General features: G+C 43.9%; 1 protein-coding gene across 2 annotated transcripts in view; it reads left to right on the forward strand.

Annotated features, from left to right (window-relative positions):
* Positions 1-11,618, forward strand: part of RHOBTB1 (Rho related BTB domain containing 1) — a 71,713-nt gene that overhangs the window by 19,132 nt on the left and 40,963 nt on the right. The window contains exon 1 of one of the 2 annotated variants that reach the window (XM_018576676.1): positions 11,012-11,215. The exons of the other annotated variant lie outside the window; for it this stretch is intronic. The gene's annotated coding sequence lies outside the window, so the exon portion shown is untranslated. Of the gene's footprint in view, positions 1-11,011; positions 11,216-11,618 lie in introns of those variants that run through there. 2 annotated transcript variants of the gene reach the window in all.

The following is an 11,618-nucleotide window of genomic DNA, read 5'->3' on the forward strand; positions in this document are numbered from 1 at the left end:
GCAGCATTTTGTAGCATGTAATGGGAAAGGAGTAAAGGAAAAGCCAAGACTCGCCAATGATTCCTTAGAGATGGAAGGGCACAGCACTCAATGTGGCATGCCCCAAACATGCAATTACTGTTCTTTTGGTAACATAAAATCACTGTCAGTCTGGCATGAAAAATAGTTGTGCATTATCTATGCAAAATGGCTCACGTGCTGTCTTCTAAGATTTGTGATTAGCTTTACAATCTCGCATTTATTTTACTAATTTGTATTGAGATCACTCACCGCATAGTTCTCCTTTTAACCCCTGAGTTTAGTGTCACCAATTTGCAAAGAAGTGAATCCACCCCTTTGGAAAAGGTCATCTGACATCAGCCAGCATTCACAACAGAACACACAGATGAAGAGAAAATATCCCATCAACTTTTTGGTGGATATCCTTTGGTTAGAAGTCTCTAAAAAAAAAAAAAAAAATTCCTGGTGGATATCCTTTGGTTAGAAGTCTCTAAAAAAAAAAAAAAAAAATTCTTGAAGCTTTGAAGGAATGTGTCAAAAACATTTCTTTTGGAAGCTTTTTCTTTGGCATCTTGAAGTGAACCAGTCAGGAATGGGCATTTACTATGTACTTTAAAATTCTGCAGCACTCTCAATTTACATGAAAAGTCTCTACAATCATGTGACAAAACATTCACAACGTCACATCCTTCTCAATACTAGTGGAAATATCCGAGTGATTATATTTTACATAACAAACATCCAGTATTTAATAATACATAAATAATATCTATAATTGTGAGATCTGAACGCAGTCTCTGAATCAGTTAGTGATCAAATGGGAATTCCTTTATAGTCTAGTTAGTTCAAACACTGCTCTTTGCACCTTTGCGTGCTCTTATGCAAACAAAGAGCTGGACAGACACTATCCAGTTATACTGCCTCCCCATAACACAAATGTAATTAGGCTCAGTGAATAACTCTTATGGCCATCGCTTCTTCTTATCTCTTTCCTTGTATAAAGGGAGTTGGTCCTTTACAACCTCTTTTTTATTTCTACAGCAGGATGTATTATACCTCATATACTGACATCTGGAAAACAATACAAAATAAAAATCCATATGTAAAACCATTTATTGAGAATACATAAAACCTTTAAGAGCTGCTACACTCACCTGTACAAAGTGCATACAGCACTATAATAACTCTATGCATTTCTACAAATCAGTAGTTAAAATTCCACCCTACAGACATCAAGGCTCAAGACTCCGCCATGTTAAGAATGGGCATTTGTTGAATCTGAATAACCACTTTAAAGCTGTTATGATATTGGAGCCTTTACTCTCAGGAATAAGTATTTGCTATTATTTACCCAGGTTTTCTCTTTGTCAGAGTATGTAAGCCCAGTGTCCAAGTTTAAGGCTTTCATGAACGCTGATCTCTCTCTTCTGTGCAAATGGTAACTGATACTCCGTCCAAGCTTGTAAAAAAGTTTCTTGAGTGTTTGTTTTCACCACTGGGCTTAGTCAAATCCCAAACAGTCTTACCACCAGACACTTTTACTGTCACAGGGAGAGAATACAAGTACAGAATCAAAAAGCAAGTAATCCCTAAGAGGTAAGGCTGAGCTTTTATCAAAATTCAAATGCAGAGATGTGGAGATTTCGACTGCCCATCCCTGACTGGTTCTCTTTAAAACTAACATCTAACATTACCAACTCTTATCTACAAAGAATGGCCTGTAATGGCCTAATGGCCAAATTGGACGTGTCTGCTTCTATTACAACACCTACATGCAGGGCCAAAGCTAGGGGCAGCTAGGGGGGAAGTGGGGGGTTATGTGCCACTGGGTGTGTGGAACCCTGAGCCACCCCAGGTGACAGACTTTTCCCCGGGTGACAGACATGACCTTTCCTCTTGTATCTAAAGATGAGGTCAGATAACAGCTATATTGGTTTAATGTGAAAGAAATGTGAGGAAAAAGTTGTTGAGATAGCAAAAGACATCAGAGTTTTTCTTTCCATTGCCTTTATTTTATTCACCCTCTTAGCAAGAATGCTAGGAAAACCACAAAAGAGGTTCTGCCAGTCAACATGTCAGTATAACAATGGAATCTCTGTATAACCCATGCTCCTCTGCCACTCCAAACAAAATCCTTCAGGTTTTTTTTGGCCATGATGTATTTTTCCCTCTTCTTTTCTTTCTCATTGAGATTTTTGACTTTCCGTAATGCATTCACTCCACAGAGCAGGTGTTCAAAGCCTGCACGGAATTTTCCTATACAGATTTGCTTGGCTAAATATTTGCTTTTAAGAGAGGTATGAACGATAAATCATATGGAGTTTGTAGCCTATAAAAGAACGAGCTGCATTATCCTGTATTGTGTGGCATCAAGTGCCATATACCAATCTGTTGTAGTTTATCACCTCAGTTTGACCTGTGTATGTGCTGACAATGTCTTCACAGGAGAATGTAAGCTGAGAATTAAAGCGTGTATGTACCAACGTTACCGACTGCAACAAGCCTGTAAATATGTAGCTGTGACTCATTGTCCTTATTGTCCAAGTAGTTTGTTTTTAATCCAGTGAAAGAACCACAAAGAGACAATTCTTATTTGTGTGAGATAATTGTGTTTATGTCGTAGCATAGCACAAACAACACTGATCTCTTTCCTATGTTTAAAGGAATCCTCCACTAGGGCGATGTGTAGGCTGACTTGCTGAACACACCTTCAGAAAATGCTAGCTTTCTGATCATTATGCTAATCCAAAGACTTTACTACTTTCTGGAAAACATCTGCAGATCTGTCATTGTGACTTCCCTTGCTGGTATTTGTTCCAGGAGAATTGCTTGGAAAGTACTGAGGCCAGAACCATCTAGGCAACTAGCATTTGCAGAAGTCAATAATGGAATTTATATTTCTTTTCCTTCTGTTTCGAGCTGGGCCGATGCTACCACTAGGGCAAACTAGGCAGCCGCCTAGTGCACACTGCTGCCTAGGGCGCAGCCTAGACCACTAACCCCCCCCCCACCCCACACCCGCCCACTGAGCAGAGAAGCGGAACTGAGAGACAACTTTCTCTCTCAGGTCCGCTCCTCTGCTCAGTGCGTGGGGTTTCAAAAGCCAATCTGCTATTGGCTATTTCAAATTAAAATAGCCAATAGCAATCTGGCTGGTGCACTTGAGTTTTAGATAAAGATGAGCAAGCCAGATCAGTTACATGATGTTTTGACCCACATCACCATAGATGTCCACAGTGCAATAAGAGTAGGATGGTATTTCAGTACATGCTTTTCACCCATTGATTTTAATGGCAAGAGATGAGTTTATGTGGTTGGCGGGTCAGTCTAGACATCTCCTATTTGCACTATGCTATTGTACTGCCATGGCCATAAGATATGACACCGAGCACTTCAATGCACTGGCATTGTGGCAGGAAAGTTATTTGTAAGTACTGGCGCACTTTTAATATGTTTGAACAATCGTTTCCCTCTATACATACTTCTGAATACTTCCACCACTAAAACATTCAGCTACACGTGTATCTCTCACCAGCATAAAATGGAGCAGCAGCAACATAGGAAATGTAGAGAATAAGTGCACTTTTTAACCAGGCTGAACAAGTTATGTTTCAGTTCCCATCTGTTTATATGCTGTAATACATCATCTCGGTCAAAGCAGAATAAATAGCAGATCTTGCCAGACTTTGTTAATGTGGTATTGTGACACCGCCAAGTTGTTTATTAAATGCCTCACTTAAATATAAGGACTTGTGTTTTGACCTTGTTGAAAGCTACATGCAATATTTACCAGTGGTTTCTTATCTTAGTTGTGATATTTCAGTCTGTTGCTCCACCAGGCACACTTATATTCAGGGCTGCTGTAAAGCAGGGGAGTCCATCCTTTTGTAAGTATTATTTTCTAGAAGACAGTTATTCTAGCTATAGACTTACTGCAAACTGACCCTTGCTTAATTCAACTTACAGGCTATTGTTTCCTCTAATATTTGAGCATTGTCTTTTTTCCATGGGAAATAATTGATCACCTAGCATGATCGTCAGGCCAGTTATTATTAGATACAATTTGGCTTTGGGGGTTTTCTGCACAGTACTTTTTACAGTGCCTGGACACATACAGCATACTTGGCAAATGTAAGTAAATATGTTCATGTCCCCATCAATTACAGATTATGTAGCTGTTAGTGCATGTCAGCTTGTCTAACTGGCTTTTTTGGTCCTTGACCAGCTGGATACCTGTATAATGTTGTCTCTTTAGGAGCACTTGATGTTTTTCAGTGATGCACTGTATAGTCACTGTTCATCAAGTTCACCCATTTACAGCCATTTGTGGACACCTTCACTCTCTGTCACTCTTCTCTATAGGCTTGTTCACATGGGTGTGCACATCTTTACAGCATGCACGCCCATGCAGAGACATGCTCTCGGGAGAGGCATGTGTTGCATGCCATTGCTATACCTCCCCAGGGGAGGACGTGGCTGCATGCGGCTATACCTGCATATCCTTGTGGGTCCGGGTGCCCGCACTTGGATACAGACATTGTGAGTCCAAGTGTGGGCACCTGGACCTGTAGGTTTGGGTCGGCATTCCAAGTCCAAGTGTGGGCACCCAGACCTGCACTGATGTGCAGGTTCAAGTTGGCGTGCAGCCACATCCTCCCATAGGGAAGTTACATCACCAAGTGTAGCAACGTTTTGGAACGCATCCGGTTCCTTCATCAGGCAAAACAAAGTTTGACTTTGTTATGCCTGATGAAGGAACAGGATGCGTTCCGAAACATTGCTACACTTGGTGATGTAACTTACACATGGAATAAAAAGAAATTTGCTTGGAAAACATTTGGAGTGCTGGTGACTTACTGCTCTTTTTATCTGATCCAGCAGGGGCCATCTGCTGTCATTTTAGCACCCCCCCATTGGAAGTTGGGGCATTTTTGGTCAGGGGTGCGGCGGGATCCCCATAGATGACTCCTCCCATAGGGAGGTAGAGGCATCTGCACACAATTACATGCAGCACCTCTTCCTCCCGGGAGCAGGTTTCTGCACAGGCATGAACGCCGTGGGGGTACATGCCTGTGTGAATGAGCCCTTAGGCACAACGCATGGTTGGGGGAATCCCCCTCGCCGTCTATTATATTCTACAGCAACAGTTATGTCAGAATACCCAAACAGTGACTTCAGCTAATGGGCTGCAGTCACTCATCAGGCCAGGAATTTTCAGACTGGCTCCTTCGACAAAATTCAATTAAAACATCATCTAATTGGGCCATACGCTGCTTGGATTCAGACAAAATTCAAGCAGTGTATGGTCAGCTTAACAGATGTTGCCCTCTAAATATCTTTAGGGTATAACTGCCAAACAAAACGGAAGTGCTAACCACTACTATAATAATACAATACCAATACACTGGAATAATAGTTAATACTAGACATAGACTAGAATATACATACAGTATAGTTGTTGTGACCCAAAATAACCTTTGTCAAATATGTTAACAATCTGCACTAATTATCAGTATGTGAGGGCCAATGTCTGTTATTTTAGATATGACTAAAACTAAAGTGGGATATTGCCTATGAATTTTTAAACGGATTTGTTAATCAAAAGCCTGTGTTGTGACAGGGATGAGTTTATTTACCATGGCATCAAACGTGACCTCTCTTGGCTGCCTTCTCCATCCTTTAATAAGTAACTGCTCTAGAATTTTTCAGTGTGGCTAAAGAAGAGTACAGGAGACAGATAGCCTAAGCTAGTATTGGTGGGCTTGGTTCAATCATTCTGTAGGAGGTGGGGATTATATCTTTCAAAAATACCCCAAAATATCTTTATGGAAAAGAATAAAGGCAATGTCTACCTTTTCTAGCTGTCCCCAACTGCACCATATAATTTGTTCCCATCAGTACAAGTGCACTTTAATAATATCTTAACACTTAGGGCTTTATGTATAAAAGTTCCACCCGGCCTGGCGGATGCCATTTGCATGGCACTAGCCCCCCTAGATGGCACTGATGTGTATAGACATGTCCTATGCTCATTAGCACCATCTAGAGGCGCTTGTGTCATGCAAATGGTATCCAAATCAAGCCCTTAAACTTAATGGGGGGAATTTATTAAAACTGGCAGGCAGACTCTGGAGCAATTACCTATTGTTCAGATACGCTTTGAAATGACAGAAGCTGATTGGTTGCCATGGGCAACAGCTCCAGATTCTGACTGCTCCAGATTTAATACATTCCCCTCTGTGTCACATTCTTAGAAATATCTGGTTTGTGTTATTTGTTCCCTATAAGTTTATTTATTAAAGCAGAACTCTGGGTAAATCAAATCTTAACCCTTGCAGTGGGGAACTAAAATATAGTTATAGTCATCCAAACAGTGATCCCGGGTTGCACTTAGAGAGGTGCCTTCAGCCTCACTCCCCCTCAGGACCTTAGTCTGCTGGAGCAAAGAGTCAGTGTATAGGAGGTGAGCCACCAAAGGATATACCATCGCTGGAGCGGAGGAGACAGACTGGAGGGACTGGTCTAACAAACAGTCTGGATGTAATTCAGGTGAGTATATCTCTGTTATTTTCGCTCCTTAGGCAAAACGAGCACTTAACCCTTGCAGTGCAGGGGTAGCCTCACTGCAAGCGTTAAGATTTGCCCAGAGTTTTGCTTTAATTTAGAAATGTTAGAGCCAGGAGAGAGGATTGGATGCACGATTACATAGAAGTATTTTGGGTGACCTGTGTTACAAATGTTTTATTCGGAACGCATCTTAATTCTGAGAATGTGTTTCTGCTTCTAAAGCTGAACGTATCTTTCACTGATGTTAGCAGCTAAACTGCACATGGTAAGCTGCTTGACTTCCTGTGCACTTGTAGACAGGATGTTTCTATCTGTTTATATCGTGTAGTTCATTCTTAGAAAGAAACTAACACTTTGGTCAGTTCTAGAAATACAGGATGTTCATTTTTTTTGAGAATTTCTGTTAAATGATCTGTGTTAATAACTTATTATGGTTTATCTGTTCCGACCGTTTGAAAATATGAATCTAGCTCCTGCAAACAAAGTTGTTTAAAGTCAGTGAAATCTGTTCATGATCTATTTTTTTTTATACAAATGTACTGTGTAAGAGTTCTGGTTGATGTAAATATACTTATCAATGTGTATTAGGGCAGGCCTTCTTAAACTTTTTCCACTCGTGACCCGTTTTCGGGCGAGGACATTTTTACGTGACTCCAGCCTCGGACGGTGTCTCTCTCCTAAAAGCCCCCCTCCCCCCCAGCGTCGGTCGGTGTCTCTCTCCTCCTCTTCCCCCCTTGCATTGGTCGGTGTCTCTCTCCTCCCCTAGCGTCGGTCGGTGTCTCTCTCCTCTCCCCCCTCCCAGCGTCGGTCAGTGTCTCTCTCCTCCTCCCCATCTCCCCCCCCTCCTCCCGCGCCGCCGTGTCTCTGTCAATTACTTCACCCTTACATTTACCTCCAGCAGCTGTGCTCCGCTTAAGCTGGGTTAAAGAAAGCTCCGCCCCTGGAAAAATAAAAAACCTTCATGCACAGAGGGGGCACACGACCTTAACAATTACACTGCACATATTAAACAATAAAAAAATCTTGCTTGGAGCCCAGGCCTACCCAGCCGCCTGGGCCCCTCACACAAGTACTGGCCATACGCCCTGATGGCGGCCCTGGCCAGGGATTCAGATCGCGACCCCCCCCCATTCACTAATCAAAAAGATCTAGCTGCACTCCTTACCGAAGAGAAAAGACCCGTACGGACGGGTGGGTGCTTGTAGTGGCCACGGATGGCACCGTGAGAAGATCAGAAAGAAAATAACGTCACCAGCACTCCAAAGTATAGTCAAGCAATAGTCCATTTATTGGCACATTGCCATTCAAATGCAAGCGCTTTCGGGGCCTCAGAGGGTCCCCTTCATCAGGCTCAGGCTGAGGCTGATGAAAGGGAACCCTCTGAGGCCCCGAAAGCACTTGCATTTGAATGGCAATGTGCCAATAAATGGACTATTGCTTGACTATACTTTGGAGTGCTGGTGACGTTATTTTCTTCTCCCCCATTCACTTGCGCGACGCCATATGGAGTCGCGACCCACACTTTAAGAAGCCCTGTATTAGGGCCCGTTTACACCATAGCATTGTGCTAAAGGCACAGTAACTGCGTTTATTAAACTGTAGCGGTGTGCTAAAGGCACAGTAGTGCCCGCTCAGTACACGCTATCGCACAAAGCAATGAAGTGCATGCTAGGTGCACTGGTACATTGCAATGCCATTTTTTATAAGTGCCAGCCCAATGCACCTTCCAGTAGAATGAATGGCAATACAGCACACCTGTGCGATTACATGCACTAAACACATGTATCTGTGTCTTTAGCGCAATGCTATGCTTTGAATGGGCCCTTCTGCAGTTATACATGGGGGCAGCCATATTTTCTTATTACATATGCTGTGTATCCTGCTTTGTAGTGCTATACATTTGGCCTGATTTACTACAGCAAATGAACAAAAGCAGAGATAAATCTATACAGTTTGCTTCAATCATGGGCTTGTATAAGATGTATGTTCACACAGAAAATGTGATGCATGATCCTGTCTAGCTGATCATACACCCATGACGCCCATGTTCAATGAGCAAGGTGCAGTCCTTGTTTTCTGTAATCATCCAAATAATGCTGCTTTGTGCCTTCTCTTATTACAAACATGCACTACGGTATATGTGTGACAACATTTTCCTTAAAAAGAAAAACTAATGTGACCGACTTGCTAAGCAAAAAAAATGTTCATGCGCAAATCATCTTGAATGTAATGCTGTTGTAGGAAAAGAGTCGGTACATGTACAGGTATTCATCATTAGAATGTGCATCTCATACCCTGGCTTAAACTTCTGGGCATTTACACAATGATATATGCATCACTATTACCGGAGGAGGAGGCCCCCAGTGGCCCTTGAATGTTGCTTTTTATGGATAACGAATAAAAACCTTTACCTTTTGCTATGGTGTGCTGGAGATGATATATAATGTTTGATTTCTTACAATTGTCACACGTTGGGTGACATATAATTGAAAAGATTGTATATACTGTGGGCGCATAGAGTGTGCCGAGCAGTAGGTGGTGAATGACCCCTTATAAACTATGGCAGCTGTTCTCAGCAAGGGTGCCTTGTGGTCTCTTTTGGGGCGTCTCAAAATGTTCACAGAGTATCATGCGTCTGATGTGAAGGGAGGCTCCTCTCCTCATGAGAAAGAGGGGGACTATAATGTGAAGGAGGGTTCCTGATGAGAATGGGGGCTCCTGATGAGAAAGAGGGGGACTATAATGTTAAAGGAGAACTATGGGGTTAAGTCTTTTCCCCATAGTTCTCCTTAGGGTAATGGGAGGACACAAACTAGTGTCCTCCCGTCACCCTAGGCTCAGTATACCGCGAATGAGTGGAAATCACTCACCTCATAGTTCTCCTCCTTTAAGGAGGGTTCCTGATGTGAATGGGGGCTCCTGATGAGAAAGAGGGGGACTATGATGTGAAGGAGTGTTCCTGATGTGAATTGGGGGAACTCTGATGTTAAAGAGAACAGCAAAAGGTTTCCCAGCACACTCGCCAGCCAGCATTCAAAAAAACTTGTCTCACCGCTAAGGTTAAAAACAGAGGTTTTAGATACACGTCTTCTGCAGAATATGTGAAAGCCGCAGTGCCTCGTCAAGGCACCTCTATATAGTGCGGTCCTAACTCTAACCTATGAGAGTCTCCATCTTGGAGCACATGTGGCAAAAGATTTTAACCTTATCGGTGAGACAAGTTTTTTTTTTGCATGCTGGCTGGTGAGTGTGCTGGGAAACGTTTTGCTGTTGTACTGTATAAAGACCTTCCATGTGCACCTTGCTATAAAGCTGGAGACAAATTGATGAGTGTGTTTGCCATTTGTTTTGCTTGACTGATTTTAAGGAGGGTTCCTGTCTGATGTGAATGTAGGCTCCTGATGAGAAAGAGGGGAACTCTGATGTTAAGGTGGGTTCCTTATATGAAGGGAGGCTCCTGATCAGAAAGAGGGGGACTCTAATGTGAAGGAGGGTTACTGATGTGAATGGGGGCCCCTGATGAGAAAGAGGGGGACTCTAATGTGAAGGAGGGTTACTATGTGAATGGGGGCTCCTGATGTGAAGAGGGTTCTGGATGAGAAAGAAGTGGGCCTCCGATGTCAAGGGGGGACTGTGATATGAAGAGGGGGTCCTGATGTAAAAAGGGGGACTCTGATGCAAATAGAGGGTTCTGATGTGATGGGGGTTGCTCCTGATACCACTTTTTTTGTTTTTGCTTGGGGTCCCCTCTTGAAAATCCATACCAGACCTCTATCTCAGATAAGGGTCTGGTATAGATTTTGGAGGGACCACATATTATTTCTAACTTTTTAGATTGGGGTGCCTTGCATACTTTTAAAGGGTACCATGCCTAAACAAAGGATGAGAATTGCTGAATGATGGTCACCTAATAGATGATTTGTGTCTTTTTTTTTTTGTTTTGTTACAATTTTGCACACAATATCCAGGTGACAACTGCTCCCTCTGCAACACCAATAGTTTTATGGGGCCCAATACATTTCAGGTCAGTGCACCCTCATCTCCCATTGTTCTGTGTGGTGTAGAGGTAGGTGCATTTGGTCCCTTTGTCCTCCCTCCCCATGGCTCCAAGCTGTTACTACATGGACGTCACTCTACACAATGCCTGTCCCCAGTGTTGTCCTGTGTGCCCAGGAGGCCTGTTTACAGCCAGTCATACACACACTCGCAGGCTTCCATGGCAGCCCCTGGCTCGCGGTGAGCGCGCCCGGCCCCACCGTGCACGCGCCTCCCTCGTTGTTTTTCATGAATGAAATCCAATGGGGCGGATATAAATAGCACGGGAGGGCGCTGACGTCACGAGGCGAGCTGCTGCTGCTGCAGCTGGAGATCGGGTTGCAGCCTCTTCTCGATTCACAGATATTTTCTTCCTCCGGGAGGGCGGGGAATAAAACCCAAAGGGGGGCGGAGATGGAGAGATGGGTGACATCGGCCCTTAAGATGGATAGGAGTAAGGACTGTCATTGCGAAGAGGGAAGACAATGAGCAAACTTCTGCCTGCTCCCAGCCTGAGAGCTCCGACCCTGCCGCCGGCGTGCACCGGACAACAATAGCGAGCTGGAGGCTCGGAGATAACGATAGATCCGGGGGAGCAAGAAGGACACGGCAGGTCTGTGTTGTGCAATGCATGTCGCCAGCCTGGGCAGTCGTGTGACTGTGTGTGTGTGTGTGTGCCGGATTCCTATGCACTGTGTACAGTCATGGGCGATTGATGAAATAACGGGAAGACAAGAGAGAGGCGTGCCCGGGGGCGGCCAGGAAATCCAGCGGATCAAGGCGGATGTCAGGAGGCTTTGTGTCCCCTCTGATGGGAACAAAAGATCCCAATGTTTGGGTGATGGAGCCAGCCATTGTGTACAGGACCGGCCTGTGTTGTGTCTATGGAGTGTGTGTTGTGTGTTGCTGTGACAACACTTCTGTAGGCAGGCAATGAGGGGGCTCCAGGCACAGCAAGCTGCCATATGATAGAAAAATACACACGGGGGGGGGGGGGGGGCACAGAAGGGGGCCCC

Source organism: Nanorana parkeri, unplaced genomic scaffold (assembly GCF_000935625.1).
Source record: "Nanorana parkeri isolate BGI_ZX_2015 unplaced genomic scaffold, ASM93562v1 scaffold73, whole genome shotgun sequence".
NCBI lineage: Eukaryota > Metazoa > Chordata > Amphibia > Anura > Dicroglossidae > Nanorana > Nanorana parkeri.